The sequence below is a fragment of the Pseudophryne corroboree genome, assembly GCF_028390025.1.
Source record: "Pseudophryne corroboree isolate aPseCor3 chromosome 3 unlocalized genomic scaffold, aPseCor3.hap2 SUPER_3_unloc_4, whole genome shotgun sequence".
In the NCBI taxonomy this organism is placed as follows: Eukaryota; Metazoa; Chordata; class Amphibia; order Anura; family Myobatrachidae; genus Pseudophryne; species Pseudophryne corroboree.
The window spans coordinates 130,368-153,464 of record NW_026967530.1 but is presented as its reverse complement, the minus strand read 5'-3'; the positions used below and the strand labels follow the sequence as shown (position 1 = coordinate 153,464).

At 35.4% G+C, this 23,097-nt stretch overlaps 1 protein-coding gene across 1 annotated transcript in view; it reads right to left on the bottom strand.

The window, feature by feature from the left end:
* LOC134984172 (gastrula zinc finger protein XlCGF26.1-like) overlaps positions 1-23,097 on the bottom strand; it is a 54,079-nt gene that overhangs the window by 30,185 nt on the left and 797 nt on the right. The gene's annotated exons all lie outside the window — the stretch shown is intronic.

Below are 23,097 nucleotides of genomic sequence, written 5' to 3'. Positions count from 1 at the left end.
TATAAAAATAAAATAAGAAAGCCAGGAGGTGGGGATATAAGGACGGGCCCATTGCATGCTGGGAGGAAGAAAGATTTTATATACAGTATAATACAGATCAGTGATGACATTGCTGTGTGTGTGTGTGTGTGTGTGTATATTACAGTGTATGAGGTATAACAGGGATATAATATACAGTATAATACAGATCAGTGATGACATTGCTGTGTGTGTGTGTATATTACAGTGTATGAGGTATAACAGGGATATAATATACAGTATAATACAGATCAGTGATGACATTGCTGTGTGTGTGTGTATTACAGTGTATGAGGTATAACAGGGATATAATATACAGTATAATACAGATCAGTGATGACATTGCTGTGTGTGTATATTACAATGTATGAGGTATAACAGGGATATAATATACAGTATAATACAGATCAGTGATGACATTGCTGTGTGTGTGTATATTACAGTGTATGAGGTATAACAGGGATATAATATACAGTATAATACAGATCAGTGATGACATTGCTGTGTGTGTATATTACAGTGTATGAGGTATAACAGGGATATAATATACAGTATAATACAGATCAGTGATGACATTGCTGTGTGTGTGTATATTACAGTGTATGAGGTATAACAGGGATATAATATACAGTATAATACAGATTAGTGATGACATTGCTGTGTGTGTGTATATTACAGTGTATGAGGTATAACAGGGATATAATATACAGTATAATACAGATCAGTGATGACATTGCTGTGTGTGTGTATATTACAGTGTATGAGGTATAACAGGGATATAATATACAGTATAATACAGATCAGTGATGACATTGCTGTGTGTATATTACAGTGTATGAGGTATAACAGGGATATAATATACAGTATAATACAGATCAGTGATGACATTGCTGTGTGTGTGTATATTACAGTGTATGAGGTATAACAGGGATATAATATACAGTATAATACAGATCAGTGATGACATTGCTGTGTGTGTGTATATTACAGTGTATGAGGTATAACAGGGATATAATATACAGTATAATACAGATCAGTGATGACATTGCTGTGTGTGTATATTACAGTGTATGAGGTATAACAGGGATATAATATACAGTATAATACAGATCAGTGATGACATTGCTGTGTGTACATTACAGTGTATGAGGTATAACAGGGATATAATATACAGTATAATACAGATCAGTGATGACATGTGTGTGTGTGTGTGTGTGTGTGTGTGTGTGTGTGTGTGTGTGTGTGTGTATATTACAGTGTATGAGGTATAACAGGGATATAATATACAGTATAATACAGATCAGTGATGACATTGCTGTGTGTGTGTATATATTACAGTGTATGAGGTATAACAGGGATATAATATACAGTATAATACAGATCAGTGATGACATTGCTGTGTGTGTATATTACAGTGTATGAGATATAACAGGGATATAATATACAGTATAATACAGATCAGTGATGACATTGCTGTGTGTGTGTATATTACAGTGTATGAGGTATAACAGGGATATAATATACAGTATAATACAGATCAGTGATGACATTGCTGTGTGTGTATATTACAGTGTATGAGGTATAACATGGATATAATATACAGTATAATACAGATCAGTGATGACATTGCTGTGTGTGTATATATTACAGTGTATGAGGTATAACAGGGATATAATATACAGTATAATACAGATCAGTGATGACATTGCTGTGTGTGTGTATATATTACAGTGTATGAGGTATAACAGGGATATAATATACAGTATAATACAGATCAGTGATGACATTGCTGTGTGTATATTACAGTGTATGAGGTATAACAGGGATATAATATACAGTATAATACAGATCAGTGATGACATTGCTGTGTGTATGTGTATATTACAGTGTATGAGGTATAACAGGGATATAATATACAGTATAATACAGATCAGTGATGACATTGCTGTGTGTGTGTATATTACAGTGTATGAGGTATAACAGGGATATAATATACAGTATAATACAGAGCAGTGATGACATTGCTGTGTGTGTATATTACAGTGTATGAGGTATAACAGGGATATAATATACAGTATAATACAGATCAGTGATGACATTGCTGTGTGTGTGTATATTACAGTGTATGAGGTATAACAGGGATATAATATACAGTATAATACAGATTAGTGATGACATTGCTGTGTGTGTGTATATTACAGTGTATGAGGTATAACAGGGATATAATATACAGTATAATACAGATCAGTGATGACATTGCTGTGTGTGTATATTACAGTGTATGAGGTATAACAGGGATATAACATACAGTATAATACAGATCAGTGATGACATTGCTGTGTGTGTGTATATTACAGTGTATGAGGTATAACAGGGATATAATATACAGTATAATACAGATCAGTGATGACATTGCTGTGTGTGTATATTACAGTGTATGAGGTATAACAGGGATATAATATACAGTGTAATACAGATCAGTGATGACATTGCTGTGTGTGTGTGTATATTACAGTGTATGAGGTATAACAGGGATATAATATACAGTATAATACAGATCAGTGATGACATTGCTGTGTGTGTGTGTATATATTACAGTGTATGAGGTATAACAGGGATATAATATACAGTATAATACAGATCAGTGATGACATTGTTGTGTGTGTATATTACAGTGTATGAGGTATAACAGGGATATAATATACAGTATAATACAGATCAGTGATGACATTGCTGTGTGTTTGTATATTACAGTGTATGGGGTATAACAGGGATATAATATACAGTATAATACAGATCAGTGATGACATTGCTGTGTGTATGTGTGTGTATATTACAGTGTATGAGGTATAACAGGGATATAATATACAGTATAATACAGATCAGTGATGACATTGCTGTGTGTGTATATTACAGTGTATGAGGTATAACAGGGATATAATATACAGTATAATACAGATCAGTGATGACATTGCTGTGTGTGTATATTACAGTGTATGAGGTATAACAGGGATATAATATACAGTATAATACAGATCAGTGATGACATTGCTGTGTGTGTGTATATTACAGTGTATGAGGTATAACAGGGATCTAATATACAGTATAATACAGATCAGTGATGACATTGCTGTGTGTGTGTATATTACAGTGTATGAGGTATAACAGGGATATAATATACAGTATAATACAGATCAGTGATGACATTGCTGTGTGTGTGTGTATATTACAGTGTATGAGGTATAACAGGGATATAATATACAGTATAACACAGATCAGTGATGATATTGCTGTGTGTGTATATTACAGTGTATGAGGTATAACAGGGATATAATATACAGTATAATACAGATCAGTGATGACATTGCTGTGTGTGTGTATATTACAGTGTATGAGGTATAACAGGGATATAATATACAGTATAATACAGATCAGTGATGACATTGCTGTGTGTGTGTATATTACAGTGTATGAGGTATAACAGGGATATAATATACAGTATAATACAGATCAGTGATGATATTGCTGTGTGTGTGTATATTACAGTGTATGAGGTATAACAGGGATATAATATACAGTATAATACAGATCAGTGATGACGTGTGTGTGTGTGTGTGTGTGTGTGTGTGTGTGTGTGTGTGTGTGTGTGTGTGTGTATATTACAGTGTATGAGGTATAACAGGGATATAATATACAGAATAATACAGATCAGTGATGACATTGCTGTGTGTATATATTACAGTGTATGAGGTATAACAGGGATATAATATACAGTACAATACAGATCAGTGATGACATTGCTGTGTGTGTGTATATATTACAGTGTATGAGGTATAACAGGGATATAATATACAGTATAATACAGATCAGAGATGACATTGCTGTGTGTGTGTGTGTATATTACAGTGTATGAGGTAAAACAGGGATATAATATACAGTATAATACAGATCAGTGATGACATTGCTGTGTGTGTGTGTATATTACAGTGTATGAGGTATAACAGGGATATAATATATAGTATAATACAGATCAGTGATGACATTGCTGTGTGTGTGTATATATTACAGTGTATGAGGTATAACAGGGATATAATATACAGTATAATACAGATCAGAGATGACATTGCTGTGTGTGTGTGTGTATATTACAGTGTATGAGGTATAACAGGGATATAATATACAGTATAATACAGATCAGTGATGACATTGCTGTGTGTGTGTGTGTGTGTGTGTGTGTGTGTGTGTGTGTGTGTGTGTGTGTGTGTATATTACAGTGTATGAGATATAACAGGGATATAATATACAGTATAATACAGATCAGTGATGACATTGCTGTGTGTGTGTGTATATTACAGTGTATGAGGTATAACAGGGATATAATATACAGTATAATACAGATCAGTGATGACATTGCTGTGTGTGTGTATATTACAGTGTATGAGGTATAGCAGGGATATAATATACAGTATAATACAGATCAGTGATGACATTGCTGTGTATGTATATTACAGTGTATGAGGTATAACAGGGATATAATATACAGTATAATACAGATCAGTGATGACATTGCTGTGTGTGTATATTACAGTGTATGAGGTATAACAGGGATATAATATACAGTATAATACAGATCAGTGATGACATTGCTGTGTGTGTGTATATTACAGTGTATGAGGTATAACAGGGATATAATATACAGTATAATACAGATCAGTGATGACATTGCTGTGTGTGTGTGTGTGTGTATATTACAGTGTATGAGGTATAACAGGGATATAATATACAGTATAATACAGATCAGTGATGACATTGCTGTGTGTGTGTGTATATTACAGTGTATGAGGTATAACAGGGATATAATATACAGTATAATACAGATCAGTGATGACATTGCTGTGTGTGTGTGTGTGTATATTACAGTGTATGAGGTATAACAGGGATATAATATACAGTATAATACAGATCAGTGATGACATTGCTGTGTGTGTGTGTGTATATTACAGTGTATGAGGTATAACAGGGATATAATATACAGTATAATACAGATCAGTGATGACATTGCTGTGTGTGTGTGTATATTACAGTGTATGAGGTATAACAGGGATATAATATACAGTATAATACAGATCAGTGATGACATTGCTGTGTGTGTGTGTGTGTGTGTGTATATTACAGTTTATGAGATATAACAGGGATATAATATACAGTATAATACAGATCAGTGATGACATAGCTGTGTGTGTGTGTGTGTGTGTGTGTGTGTGTGTGTGTGTGTGTGTGTGTGTGTGTGTGTGTGTATATATTACAGTGTATGAGGTATAACAGGGATATAATATACAGTATAATACAGATCAGTGATGACATTGCTCTGTGTGTGTATATTACAGTGTATGAGGTATAACAGGGATATAATATACAGTATAATACAGATCAGTGATGACATTGCTGTGTGTGTGTATATTACAGTGTATGAGGTATAACAGGGATATAATATACAGTATAATACAGATCAGTGATGACATTGCTGTGTGTGTGTGTGTGTGTATATTACAGTGTATGAGGTATAACAGGGATATAATATACAGTATAATACAGATCAGTGATGACATTGCTGTGTGTGTGTGTATATTACAGTGTATGAGGTATAACAGGGATATAATATACAGTATAATACAGATCAGTGATGACATTGCTGTGTGTGTGTGTATATATTACAGTGTATGAGGTATAACAGGGATATAATATACAGTATAATACAGATCAGTGATGACATTGCTGTGTGTGTATATTACAGTGTATGAGGTATAACAGGGATATAATATACAGTGTAATACAGATCAGTGATGACATTGCTGTGTGTGTGTGTATATTACAGTGTATGAGGTATAACAGGGATATAATATACAGTATAATACAGATCAGTGATGACATTGCTGTGTGTGTGTGTATATATTACAGTGTATGAGGTATAACAGGGATATAATATACAGTATAATACAGATCAGTGATGACATTGTTGTGTGTGTATATTACAGTGTATGAGGTATAACAGGGATATAATATACAGTATAATACAGATCAGTGATGACATTGCTGTGTGTGTGTGTATATTACAGTGTATGAGGTATAACAGGGATATAATATACAGTATAATAAAGATCAGTGATGACATTGCTGTGTGTGTGTGTATATATTACAGTGTATGAGGTATAACAGGGATATAATATACAGTATAATACAGATCAGTGATGATATTGCTGTGTGTGTGTGTATATTACAGTGTATGAGGTATAACAGGGATATAATATACAGTATAATACAGATCAGTGATGACATTGCTGTGTGTGTGTATATTACAGTGTATGAGGTATAACAGGGATATAATATACAGTATAATACAGATCAGTGATGACATTGCTGTGTGTGTGTGTGTGTATATTACAGTGTATGAGGTATAACAGGGATATAATATACAGTATAATACAGATCAGTGATGACATTGCTGTGTGTGTGTGTATATTACAGTGTATGAGGTATAACAGGGATATAATATACAGTATAATACAGATCAGTGATGACATTGCTGTGTGTGTGTGTATATATTACAGTGTATGAGGTATAACAGGGATATAATATACAGTATAATACAGATCAGTGATGACATTGCTGTGTGTGTATATTACAGTGTATGAGGTATAACAGGGATATAATATACAGTGTAATACAGATCAGTGATGACATTGCTGTGTGTGTGTGTATATTACAGTGTATGAGGTATAACAGGGATATAATATACAGTATAATACAGATCAGTGATGACATTGCTGTGTGTGTGTGTATATATTACAGTGTATGAGGTATAACAGGGATATAATATACAGTATAATACAGATCAGTGATGACATTGTTGTGTGTGTATATTACAGTGTATGAGGTATAACAGGGATATAATATACAGTATAATACAGATCAGTGATGACATTGCTGTGTGTGTGTGTATATTACAGTGTATGAGGTATAACAGGGATATAATATACAGTATAATAAAGATCAGTGATGACATTGCTGTGTGTGTGTGTATATATTACAGTGTATGAGGTATAACAGGGATATAATATACAGTATAATACAGATCAGTGATGATATTGCTGTGTGTGTGTGTGTATATTACAGTGTATGAGGTATAACAGGGATATAATATACAGTATAATACAGATCAGTGATGACATTGCTGTGTGTGTATATTACAGTGTATGAGGTATAACAGGGATATAATATACAGTATAATACAGATCAGTGATGACATTGCTGTGTGTGTGTATATTACAGTGTATGAGGTATAACAGGGATATAATATACAGTATAATACAGATCAGTGATGACATTGCTGTGTGTGTGTGTGTGTGTGTGTGTGTGTGTGTGTGTGTGTGTGTGTGTGTGTGTGTGTGTGTGTGTGTGTGTATAGTACAGTGTATGAGGTATAACAGGGATATAATATACAGTATAATACAGATCAGTGATGACATTGCTGTGTGTGTGTATATTACAGTGTATGAGGTATAACAGGGATATAATATACAGTATAATACAGATCAGTGATGACATTGCTGTGTGTGTGTATATTACAGTGTATGAGGTTTAACAGGGATATAATATACAGTATAATACAGATCAGTGATGACATTGCTGTGTGTGTGTGTGTGTGTGTGTGTGTGTGTGTGTGTGTGTGTGTGTATATTACAGTGTATGAGGTATAACATGGATATAATATACAGTATAATACAGATCAGTGATGACATTGCTGTGTGTGTATATATTACAGTGTATGAGGTATAACAGGGATATAATATACAGTATAATACATGTCAGTGATGACATTGCTGTGTGTGTGTGTGTGTGTGTGTGTATATTACAGTGTATGAGGTATAACAGGGATATAATATACAGTATAATACAGATCAGTGATGACATTGCTGTGTGTGTGTGTGTGTGTGTGTGTGTGTGTGTGTGTGTGTGTGTGTGTGTATATTACAGTGTATGAGGTATAACAGGGATATAATATACAGTATAATACAGATCAGTGATGACATTGCTGTGTGTGTGTATATATTACAGTGTATGAGGTATAACAGGGATATAATATACAGTATAATACAGATCAGTGATGACATTGCTGTGTGTATATATTACAGTGTATGAGGTATAACAGGGATATAATATACAGTATAATACAGATCAGTGATGACATTGCTGTGTGTGTGTGTATATTACAGTGTATGAGGTATAACAGGGATATAATATACAGTATAATACAGATCAGTGATGACATTGCTGTGTGTGTGTATATTACAGTGTATGAGGTATAACAGTGATATAATATACAGTATAATACAGATCAGTGATGACATAGCTGTGTGTGTGTGTGTATATATTACAGTGTATGAGGTATAACAGGGATATAATATACAGTATAATACAGATCAGTGATGACATTGCTGTGTGTGTGTATATTACAGTGTATGAGGTATAACAGGGATATAATATACAGTATAATACAGATCAGTGATGACATTGCTGTGTGTGTGTATATTACAGTGTATGAGGTATAACAGGGATATAATATACAGTATAATACAGATCAGTGATGACATTGCTGTGTGTGTGTATATATTACAGTGTATGAGGTATAACAGGGATATAATATACAGTATAATAAAGATCAGTGATGACATTGCTGTGTGTGTGTGTGTGTGTATATTACAGTGTATGAGGTATAACAGGGATATAATATACAGTATAATAAAGATCAGTGATGACATTGCTGTGTGTGTGTATATATTACAGTGTATGAGGTATAACAGGGATATAATATACAGTATAATACAGATCAGTGATGACATTGCTGTGTGTGTGTGTGTATATTACAGTGTATGAGGTATAACAGGGATATAATATACAGTATAATACAGATCAGTGATGACATTGCTGTGTGTGTGTATATTACAGTGTATGAGGTATAACAGGGATATAATATACAGTATAATACAGATCAGTGATGACATTGCTGTGTGTGTATATATTATAGTGTATGAGGTATAACAGGGATATAATATACAGTATAATACAGATCAGTGATGACATTGCTGTGTGTGTGTATATTACAGCGTATGAGGTATAACAGGGATATAATATACAGTATAATACAGATCAGTGATGACATTGCTGTGTGTGTATATATTACAGTGTATGAGGTATAACAGGGATATAATATACAGTATAATACAGATCAGTGATGACATTGCTGTGTGTGTGTGTATATTACAGTGTATGAGGTATAACAGGGATATAATATACAGTATAATACAGATCAGTGATGACATTGCTGTGTGTGTGTGTGTATATTACAGTGTATGAGGTATAACAGGGATATAATATACAGTATAATAAAGATCAGTGATGACATTGCTGTGTGTGTATATTACAGTGTATGAGGTATAACAGGGATATAATATACAGTATAATACAGATCAGTGATGACATTGCTGTGTGTGTGTATATTACAGTGTATGAGGTATAACAGGGATATAATATACAGTATAATACAGATTAGTGATGACATTGCTGTGTGTGTGTATATTACAGTGTATGAGGTATAACAGGGATATAATATACAGTATAATACAGATCAGTGATGACATTGCTGTGTGTGTGTATATTACAGTGTATGAGGTATAACAGGGATATAACATACAGTATAATACAGATCAGTGATGACATTGCTGTGTGTGTATATTACAGTGTATGAGGTATAACAGGGATATAATATACAGTATAATACAGATCAGTGATGACATTGCTGTGTGTGTGTATATTACAGTGTATGAGGTATAACAGGGATATAATATACAGTATAATACAGATCAGTGATGACATTGCTGTGTGTGTATATTACAGTGTATGAGGTATAACAGGGATATAATATACAGTATAATACAGATCAGTGATGACATTGCTGTGTGTGTATATATTACAGTGTATGAGGTATAACAGGGATATAATATACAGTATAATACAGATCAGTGATGACATTGCTGTGTGTGTATATTACAGTGTATGAGGTATAACAGGGATATAATATACAGTATAATACAGATCAGTGATGACATTGCTGTGTGTGTGTATATATTACAGTGTATGAGGTATAACAGGGATATAATATACAGTATAATAAAGATCAGTGATGACATTGCTGTGTGTGTGTGTGTGTGTATATTACAGTGTATGAGGTATAACAGGGATATAATATACAGTATAATAAAGATCAGTGATGACATTGCTGTGTGTGTGTATATATTACAGTGTATGAGGTATAACAGGGATATAATATACAGTATAATACAGATCAGTGATGACATTGCTGTGTGTGTGTGTGTATATTACAGTGTATGAGGTATAACAGGGATATAATATACAGTATAATAAAGATCAGTGATGACATTGCTGTGTGTGTGTGTGTATATTACAGTGTATGAGGTATAACAGGGATATAATATACAGTATAATACAGATCAGTGATGACATTGCTGTGTGTGTGTATATTACAGTGTATGAGGTATAACAGGGATATAATATACAGTATAATAAAGATCAGTGATGACATTGCTGTGTGTGTGTGTATATTACAGTGTATGAGGTATAACAGGGATATAATATACAGTATAATACAGATCAGTGATGACATTGCTGTGTGTGTGTGTATATTACAGTGTATGAGGTATAACAGGGATATAATATACAGTATAATACAGATCAGTGATGACATTGCTGTGTGTATATATTACAGTGTATGAGGTATAACAGGGATATAATATACAGTATAATACAGATCAGTGATGACATTGCTGTGTGTGTGTATATTACAGTTGATAAGGGGATCATAGAGGTATAACAGGGATATAATATACAGTATAATACAGATCAGTGATGACATTGCTGTGTGTGTGTATATTACAGTGTATGAGGTATAACAGTGATATAATATACAGTATAATACAGATCAGTGATGACATAGCTGTGTGTGTGTGTGTATATATTACAGTGTATGAGGTATAACAGGGATATAATATACAGTATAATACAGATCAGTGATGACATTGCTGTGTGTGTGTGTGTGTGTGTGTATATTACAGTGTATGAGGTATAACAGGGATATAATATACAGTATAATACAGACCAGTGATGACATTGCTGTGTGTATATTACAGTGTATGAGGTATAACAGGGATATAATATACAGTATAATACAGATCAGTGATGACATTGCTGTGTGTGTGTATATTACAGTGTATGAGGTATAACAGGGATATAATATACAGTATAATACAGATCAGTGATGACATTGCTGTGTGTGTGTATATTACAGTGTATGAGGTATAACAGGGATATAATATACAGTATAATACAGATCAGTGATGACATTGCTGTGTGTGTATATTACAGTGTATGAGGTATAACAGGGATATAATATACAGTATAATACAGATCAGTGATGACATTGCTGTGTGTGTATATTACAGTGTATGAGGTATAACAGGGATATAATATACAGTATAATACAGATCAGTGATGACATTGCTGTGTGTGTATATATTACAGTGTATGAGGTATAACAGGGATATAATATACAGTATAATACAGATCAGTGATGACATTGCTGTGTGTGTGTATATTACAGTGTATGAGGTATAACAGGGATATAATATACAGTATAATACAGATCAGTGATGACATTGCTGTGTGTGTATATTACAGTGTATGAGGTATAACAGGGATATAATATACAGTATAATACAGATCAGTGATGACATTGCTGTGTGTATATTACAGTGTATGAGGTATAACAGGGATATAATATACAGTATAATAAAGATCAGTGATGACATTGCTGTGTGTGTGTGTATATTACAGTGTATGAGGTATAACAGGGATATAATATACAGTATAATACAGATCAGTGATGACATTGCTGTGTGTGTGTATATATTACAGTGTATGAGGTATAACAGGGATATAATATACAGTATAATACAGATCAGTGATGACATTGCTGTGTGTGTGTATATATTACAGTGTATGAGGTATAACAGGGATATAATATACAGTATAATACAGATCAGTGATGACATTGCTGTGTGTGTGTATATTACAGTGTATGAGGTATAACAGGGATATAATATACAGTATAATACAGATCAGTGATGACATTGCTGTGTGTGTGTATATTACAGTGTATGAGGTATAACAGGGATATAATATACAGTATAATACAGATCAGTGATGACATTGCTGTGTGTGTATATATTACAGTGTATGAGGTATAACAGGGATATAATATACAGTATAATACAGATCAGTGATGACATTGCTGTGTGTGTGTATATTACAGTGTATGAGGTATAACAGGGATATAATATACAGTATAATAAAGATCAGTGATGACATTGCTGTGTGTGTGTATATATTACAGTGTATGAGGTATAACAGGGATATAATATACAGTATAATACAGATCAGTGATGACATTGCTGTGTGTGTGTGTATTACAGTGTATGAGGTATAACAGGGATATAATATACAGTATAATACAGATCAGTGATGACATTGCTGTGTGTGTGTGTGTGTGTATATTACAGTGTATGAGGTATAACAGGGATATAATATACAGTATAATACAGATCAGTGATGACATTGCTGTGTGTGTGTGTATATTACAGTGTATGAGGTATAACAGGGATACAATATACAGTATAATACAGATCAGTGATGACATTGCTGTGTGTATATTACAGTGTATGAGGTATAACAGGGATATAATATACAGTATAATACAGATCAGTGATGACATTGCTGTGTGTGTGTATATATTACAGTGTATGAGGTATAACAGGGATATAATATACAGTATAATACAGATCAGTGATGACATTGCTGTGTGTGTATATATTACAGTGTATGAGGTATAACAGGGATATAATATACAGTATAATACAGATCAGTGATGACATTGCTGTGTGTGTGTATATTACAGTGTATGAGGTATAACAGGGATATAATATACAGTATAATACAGATCAGTGATGACATTGCTGTGTGTGTGTATATTACAGTGTATGAGGTATAACAGGGATATAATATACAGTATAATACAGATCAGTGATGACATTGCTGTGTGTGTATATATTACAGTGTATGAGGTATAACAGGGATATAATATACAGTATAATACAGATCAGTGATGACATTGCTGTGTGTGTGTATATTACAGCGTATGAGGTATAACAGGGATATAATATACAGTATAATACAGATCAGTGATGACATTGCTGTGTGTGTATATATTACAGTGTATGAGGTATAACAGGGATATAATATACAGTATAATACAGATCAGTGATAACATTGCTGTGTGTGTGTGTATATTACAGTGTATGAGGTATAAGAGGGATATAATATACAGTATAATACAGATCAGTGATGACATTGCTGTGTGTGTATATTACAGTGTATGAGATATAACAGGGATATAATATACAGTATAATACAGATCAGTGATGACATTGCTGTGTGTGTGTGTGTATATTACAGTGTATGAGGTATAACAGGGATATAATATACAGTATAATACAGATCAGTGATGACATTGCTGTGTGTGTGTATATTACAGTGTATGAGGTATAACAGGGATATAATATACAGTATAATACAGATCAGTGATGACATTGCTGTGTGTGTATATTACAGTGTATGAGATATAACAGGGATATAATATACAGTATAATACAGATCAGTGATGACATTGCTGTGTGTGTATATTACAGTGTATGAGGTATAACAGGGATAAAATATACAGTATAATACAGATCAGTGATGACATTGCTGTGTGTGTATATATTACAGTGTATGAGGTATAACAGGGATATAATATACAGTATAATACAGATCAGTGATGACATAGCTGTGTGTGTGTGTGTATATATTACAGTGTATGAGGTATAACAGGGATATAATATACAGTATAATACAGATCAGTGATGACATTGCTGTGTGTGTGTGTGTGTATATTACAGTGTATGAGGTATAACAGGGATATAATATACAGTATAATACAGACCAGTGATGACATTGCTGTGTGTGTGTGTGTGTGTGTGTGTGTATTACAGTGTATGAGGTATAACAGGGATATAATATACAGTATAATACTGATCAGTGATGACATTGCTGTGTGTGTGTATATTACAGTGTATGAGGTATAACAGGGATATAATATACAGTATAATACAGATCAGTGATGACATTGCTGTGTGTGTGTATATTACAGTGTATGAGGTATAACAGGGATATAATATACAGTATAATACAGATCAGTGATGACATTGCTGTGTGTGTGTGTATATTACAGTGTATGAGGTATAACAGGGATATAATATACAGTATAATACAGATCAGTGATGACATTGCTGTGTGTGTATATTACAGTGTATGAGGTATAACAGGGATATAATATACAGTATAATACAGATCAGTGATGACATTGCTGTGTGTGTATATTACAGTGTATGAGGTATAACAGGGATATAATATACAGTATAATACAGATCAGTGATGACATTGCTGTGTGTGTATATATTACAGTGTATGAGGTATAACAGGGATATAATATACAGTATAATACAGATCAGTGATGACATTGCTGTGTGTGTGTATATTACAGTGTATGAGGTATAACAGGGATATAATATACAGTATAATACAGATCAGTGATGACATTGCTGTGTGTGTATATTACAGTGTATGAGGTATAACAGGGATATAATATACAGTATAATACAGATCAGTGATGACATTGCTGTGTGTATATTACAGTGTATGAGGTATAACAGGGATATAATATACAGTATAATACAGATCAGTGATGACATTGCTGTGTGTGTGTATATTACAGTGTATGAGGTATAACAGGGATATAATATACAGTATAATACAGATCAGTGATGACATTGCTGTGTGTGTGTATATATTACAGTGTATGAGGTATAACAGGGATATAATATACAGTATAATAAAGATCAGTGATGACATTGCTGTGTGTGTGTGTATATTACAGTGTATGAGGTATAACAGGGATATAATATACAGTATAATAAAGATCAGTGATGACATTGCTGTGTGTGTGTATATATTACAGTGTATGAGGTATAACAGGGATATAATATACAGTATAATACAGATCAGTGATGACATTGCTGTGTGTGTGTGTGTATATTACAGTGTATGAGGTATAACAGGGATATAATATACAGTATAATACAGATCAGTGATGACATTGCTGTGTGTGTGTATATTACAGTGTATGAGGTATAACAGGGATATAATATACAGTATAATACAGATCAGTGATGACATTGCTGTGTGTGTATATATTACAGTGTATGAGGTATAACAGGGATATAATATACAGTATAATACAGATCAGTGATGACATTGCTGTGTGTGTGTATATTACAGCGTATGAGGTATAACAGGGATATAATATACAGTATAATACAGATCAGTGATGACATTGCTGTGTGTGTATATATTACAGTGTATGAGGTATAACAGGGATATAATATACAGTATAATACAGATCAGTGATAACATTGCTGTGTGTGTGTGTATATTACAGTGTATGAGGTATAACAGGGATATAATATACAGTATAATACAGATCAGTGATGACATTGCTGTGTGTGTGTGTGTATATTACAGTGTATGAGGTATAACAGGGATATAATATACAGTATAATACAGATCAGTGATGACATTGCTGTGTGTGTATATTACAGTGTATGAGATATAACAGGGATATAATATACAGTATAATACAGATCAGTGATGACATTGCTGTGTGTGTATATTACAGTGTATGAGGTATAACAGGGATAAAATATACAGTATAATACAGATCAGTGATGACATTGCTGTGTGTGTATATATTACAGTGTATGAGGTATAACAGGGATATAATATACAGTATAATACAGATCAGTGATGACATTGCTGTGTGTGTATATATTACAGTGTATGAGGTATAACAGGGATATAATATACAGTATAATACAGATCAGTGATGACATTGCTGTGTGTATATTACAGTGTATGAGGTATAACAGGGATATAATATACAGTATAATACAGATCAGTGATGACATTGCTGTGTGTGTATATATTACAGTGTATGAGGTATAACAGGGATATAATATACAGTATAATACAGATCAGTGATGACATTGCTGTGTGTGTGTATATTACAGTGTATGAGGTATAACAGGGATATAATATACAGTATAATACAGATCAGTGATGACATTGCTGTGTGTGTGTGTATATTACAGTGTATGAGGTATAACAGGGATATAATATACAGTATAATACAGATCAGTGATGACATTGCTGTGTGTGTATATTACAGTGTATGAGGTATAACAGGGATATAATATACAGTATAATACAGATCAGTGATGACATTGCTGTGTGTGTGTGTATATTACAGTGTATGAGGTATAACAGGGATATAATATACAGTATAATACAGATTAGTGATGACATTGCTGTGTGTGTGTATATTACAGTGTATGAGGTATAACAGGGATATAATATACAGTATAATACAGATCAGTGATGACATTGCTGTGTGTGTGTATATTACAGTGTATGAGGTATAACAGGGATATAATATACAGTATAATACAGATCAGTGATGACATTGCTGTGTGTGTATATTACAGTGTATGAGGTATAACAGGGATATAATATACAGTATAATACAGATCAGTGATGACATTGCTGTGTGTGTGTATATTACAGTGTATGAGGTATAACAGGGATATAATATACAGTATAATACAGATCAGTGATGACATTGCTGTGTGTGTGTATATTACAGTGTATGAGGTATAACAGGGATATAATATACAGTATAATACAGATCAGTGATGACATTGCTGTGTGTGTATATTACAGTGTATGAGGTATAACAGGGATATAATATACATTATAATACAGATCAGTGATGACATTGCTGTGTGTGTGTATATTACAGTGTATGAGGTATAACAGGGATATAATATACAGTATAATACAGATCAGTGATGACATTGCTGTGTGTGTATATATTACAGTGTATGAGGTATAACAGGGATATAATATACAGTATAATACAGATCAGTGATGACATTGCTGTGTGTGTATATTACAGTGTATGAGGTATAACAGGGATATAATATACAGTATAATACAGATCAGTGATGACATTGCTGTGTGTGTGTATATTACAGTGTATGAGGTATAACAGGGATATAATATACAGTATAATACAGATCAGTGATGACATTGCTGTGTGTGTGTATATTACAGTGTATGAGGTATAACAGGGATATAATATACAGTATAATACAGATCAGTGATGACATTGCTGTGTGTGTATATTACAGTGTATGAGGTATAACAGGGATATAATATACATTATAATACAGATCAGTGATGACATTGCTGTGTGTGTGTATATTACAGTGTATGAGGTATAACAGGGATATAATATACAGTATAATACAGATCAGTGATGACATTGCTGTGTGTGTATATATTACAGTGTATGAGGTATAACAGGGATATAATATACAGTATAATACAGATCAGTGATGACATTGCTGTGTGTGTATATTACAGTGTATGAGGTATAACAGGGATATAATATACAGTATAATACAGATCAGTGATGACATTGCTGTGTGTGTGTATATATTACAGTGTATGAGGTTGAAGGGTTACCTCTTCTGTCTTGGTACATATTACTTTTTATATGATCAATTTCCTTATAATAAGTATAGTGTAAAAGTGAATATTTCTACCTCCCTAATGAAGGGTTAAACATGCTATATGAATTGTTATGTGTTTGAATAGACACGTACGCACTCTCTACAAGATGCCTTTGTCTGTTCATATAATATAAGGCTTGTGTGTGTCTTATCTTCAAGGACAATTACATACCAGATCAAAACTGTTACTTCTGTGTGTTACTAAAATATCCTGCATGTAATGTCGTATGCTACTTCTATTTATCCAATCATATGCTTGCACATATTGTATACACCCATGTTTCTTTTCTATATAGTACTCTGTAATTTATTAAATAAACAGTGTGAGTTTTTACTGCTTGTGTTGTGCATGTAACTGATAGCGTAAAGGTTTACACTCCAGACGTCTAAGAGGCCATCACATCGAGGGTTAAGAATATAAGGGCAAATCCTTTCAGCTGGGGGCTACGTCCGCGATTCAGTGATCGTCCCTGGATGGTAAAAATAGAGAATTTATTGTCTGTCTTTGCCATACAGGATTGCGGTCATACACTGAAGCTGAATCCGTGTCAGTGTTCCGGGAACACGTGACAAGGTAATATTTAAGTCCGGGACTTAATATTACGAAGTTTTATGTAAAAGCATAAAACAGGTATCAGGGATACCATAGAATCTTTAATGTCTGGGACTTAAAGATACGTCTGAGAAAGGACCCGAGGTCCAAGCGCAATTCTCCAAAGACGTCAGTATCTGGGATACTTAAAAATAGACCTGGGAGTCTATACGTAACGTAGAGAATACCCCGATTTGATCGCCTATATATTTTTGTATGTTGTAGTGAGATAAGTTCTTATATTTGGTCCAGACGGCTGGTAAGTTTTCGTCTGCCAGATATCTTCACTCAAACACTTTTCTTGCTTCCTGTTTAAAACGCTGTATTTTTCTGACATCTTGTACGAATGGTAAGCGTACCCGTCAAAAGATTTCATGTTCTCACTATACAGATAATATTGTGATATTGTCAATGACTAATTAACTGGTTAAGCTGATGCATGTATAAGTAGAGTGTTGTATATTTTAGATAATTTTCTTTTAAAAGTTGTACTGTTGATTTATATTACTGTCTGACAATGGGCTCTAGTCAGAGTAAAAAACTGCATATCCCCCGCCCCTCCCTGGTGAGACATGCAAGATGTATGTCGCCCGCAACTCTACCTCAGAGTATTATTTAGTTAACCCATGGGTGGATAATTTAGCGGGATGGACAGAGAAAGCAGGACAGGACCCATTCCTACGGGAAGGCAGTAATTACCTTTTCTATATGGAGATTTAAGAAAAAATGTCAGTTTAGCACAGAAGCGAAACTGCAGAGAACTGTAAATCTTTTAAAATCCCTCTCGCCTCCCCCCCTTGCATTCCAATGTATCCTGCGCTCAGAGACACAAATCTCTTGGCAGCAGTAACCCTTTCACACTAAATGGGATTGCCTCCAGCTCCACTGCTGGAGAGTGCGTCCACTAGCTCTATCCCTAGCACCAATAACCCAGAGTTTAGATAATAATAAAACACTGTCCCAAGCCCACTATTACCCTCGATGGCTGTATATCTTATTTGCGCAAAGCTTGCAAAGGACGCAGCTATACACATATGAAGGAAGTCTTTAAAGCCTGTGCTTTTTGCCTGTCGCTGTAGCTTGTAAACAGAAACCTTCATAGTCTGTTACTGCGTTTTGGAAAAGGTTTAAGGACTGCTGGACAGATGACACTGGCTTACCTTTGCTTAACTCAGAAAGCTTACTCATTTCCCCACCCACTCATGCCTATCAGAGCTCCGGACGCTTTGACAGACAGAGCCAACCCCGCAGTCAGGGAAGATTCCAAAGACCCCGCGCACTGACGGGGCCCGGAGGAGGGTATCCCAGCCTTTATTCAACTCTCCCGTCATAGTAAAGATTCACCTCTGCTGCCACTTATTATAAATGGAAGTAAAATTCCCTTTTTAGTGGACAGCGGTGCAACAACCAGTGTTTTGTGTTCTGACTTATGCAGTATCCCCTCTCACCAGAAAAGATAGAAGGTCTCCGCCCCATGATACAGCAATTCTTACAACAGGGTATTCTCAGACATATTGTATCACCATACTGTACTCCTGTGAACCCTGTTGCCAAAGCTGATGGTAGTATAAGATTTGTACAGAATCTCAGAGCGATCAATCAGCCAATTGTCCCAATTGCACCAATTGTTCTAGATGTAAACTCACTCATTTCTGCAATCCCTGCAGATGCTGCGTTCTCTGTAATTGATTTGAAGAATGCCTTTTTTTTCAGCATACCTGTAGATTCACAGACACAATTACTTTTTGCCTTTTCTTTTGAGGGTAAACAACTTACCTGGTGCAGATTATTGACGCACCTGTTGTCTCCAGGCCACATTGAGGCCCTGGCAACCTCACCATGGTTCAGTCCTGCTACAGTATGCAGATGATCTGCTGCTCTGTAGTAAAACTGAGGAGGCCTGCCGAGAGGATGGTGTTTCATTACTAAACTGGCTTTGTGAATGTGGACACAAGGTGTCCAAAATAAAAATGCAATGGTGTAAAAAGCATGTTGATTACTTAGGTTTTGTGCTCACTCAGGGAGAGAGGAAAGTCAGTCCACAACGCATACAGTCTGTATTGGGCCTGGTCACCCCAACTACCCAGAGGGAACTACTGTCCTTCCTGGGTATGGTAAATTACTGCAGACAGTGGATATCTGATTGCTCTTATTATGATAACATTTTGAGACAAGCCACACTGAAGGACAAGCCTAAAACTGTACAATGGTCACAAGAAATGTTAACTGCATATGAAAGTTTAAAATGTATGTTGATAAAAAGTCCGGCACTTGGCCTCCCCAGTTATGTGCTACCTTTCCATCTATATGCAAGGGACAATTGTAAAACCATGGCGGGGGTGCTCACACAGTTTCATGGAGGGAAGTTGCGCCCCGTGGCATTTTTTTCCCAAAGTCATGCCAGTGTCTGTGCAGGGTATGCCTGCCTGCCTCAGGGTTTTGGCAGCCTGTGCAATGGTTGCAGAAATGGCCACTACCCTCACTTTGGGCCACATCACAGTACTCCACACCACACATGATGTCCTGGCAATACTTAAAGGCTTACACACACAGTACATGTCAGCACAACGCCTTAGTGGATATGAAGTACTCCTTTTGAGTAACCCTACCCTTACCATTAAGTACACTGCTAGTTCTTCTGGCCCTGCACCCATTCTCAATGCCCTTTTAGGCTTGAAAGGTCCCGAGGATGAACCACCTGACCTACATGACTGTGCTGCTTCCATTGAAGCTGAAACTTCTCCCAGACTTGACATGTCTCCCGTTCCCATACCAGGCGCAGACGTAGTTTTTGTTGACGGCTCATGTAGTAGGCCCAATGACAATACATACCAGGCTGGCTATGCCATTGTCACCCTCCCTGATACTGTGTTGGAAACCCTACCAATACCTTATCAGTCCGCGCAAGCTGCAGAACTCATTGCACTCACTAGAGCATGTCCCTCCCTTTACAACGTCCATCTGCTCACTCAACTTCAAGCTGCTGCGACTAATACTGATCTCTCCGACTGGACTTACCCAATTCTGCAGAAAAAATCCTAAATCAGGATTAATCTGCAAAGAGGGGAAACCCTGTATGCCCCAGTCCAGTGCCCCTTTGCTCGTTGCCCAGTGCCGTGGTGTTGGTCACCGTGGTGAAGCCACAACACTCCTCCTACTAACCAATGATTTTTATGTTACTAATGCCAAATCACTTGTGGACCAGTATGTTAGCAGATGCATCACTTGCCTCAGGAACAACCCTAATAAAGCTAAACACCAGCATCTTGAATACCCCACAGAAAACTCTAGGTTACTCCCCATTTGAAATACTAATGGGCAGGCCTTTTCCTACACCCTGGGCTAAGAAACCACTAGTAATACAGGAAGGAGATCTAGAACTTATAAGGGAAGAGTATGTCAGGTCCCTGATAACAAAACTGAATGAAATTGAACATGAGGTTGTTTGTAAAAACCCTTTGAATCCACAGGAACCTACACACCCCTTTAAAGTCGGAGACAGAGTCGTGGTGAAGGTGCTCCCCAGGAACAAGAGCCCAGGAGACTTCACCTATGGTCCAGAGACAGAGGTCGTAGCAGTTACCCGGACAGCAGTCCTGACAGAGGAAAGTCCTACCTGGATCCATGCATCCCGAGTAAAAAAAGGTTCCTAGACCAGACCTAGAGAGGGAAGCAAGTGATTCCAGTGAGGTACGAACCGGGGCAGACAGCCCTGACCTCCCACCTAGCGAAGAAAGAAGTACAGAAGAAGATGAGGAACCTGTCCCCTATCTTTATCCTGGGGACTATCTCGATAGCCCTACTGGCCCTCATTCACCTCACACTATGTGAAGTCGACATCACACAAACAGATGGGGTCCCCACCTTGTGGTACAATTCCTCCAATACACACGTAGCCACATACATCCTTGATTATTTCATGTTCCCTAAACTTGCTGACAACAAACATTTCATACAGCAGAAAAGGAAATCAGGAATGTCTGAGACAGTATATATTTGTGTTACTGACGAATGGTACTATGACATTAGATATTATGGATCTAATTGTAATTCCTGGGAAGCTGTGGGGTGGAATACAGGAGCAGATTGGAAATATGGCCCATCATTTGCAAAAAATAGATATAGCAAATATCCCCAAAACAAACCTTTAAAGCCCCATATTGCCACTTCTAAAGATATGGTGGCTATTACTAACCCTACCTTTGAAGACACCCTAGCTATTGAAACTGGTTTCCCTGACATTAATTTTGGTTGGAATGGATGAAGTATAGTGCTAACAAACACAATAAAAGCAACTGTTATGTCTGTGGCAAATCTAGGCCCCACCTAGGTACAGTGCCCCTTAATATACCCCTAGAACAGGAAAATTGTTTTTTTTTTCAGCCTTTTTAATGATCACCGATGACCCCACTCCTCCCTCTAATACTCCTGTTAATCGAAAGAAAAGAGCACTCCCAGGAGGTAGCTTTGACCCCCACGTATACATTGATGCTATAGGGGTCCCAAGAGGTGTTCCAAATGAGTTCAAAGCTAGAGATGAGGTGGCTGCGGGTTTTGAGTCATTGTTCCCTA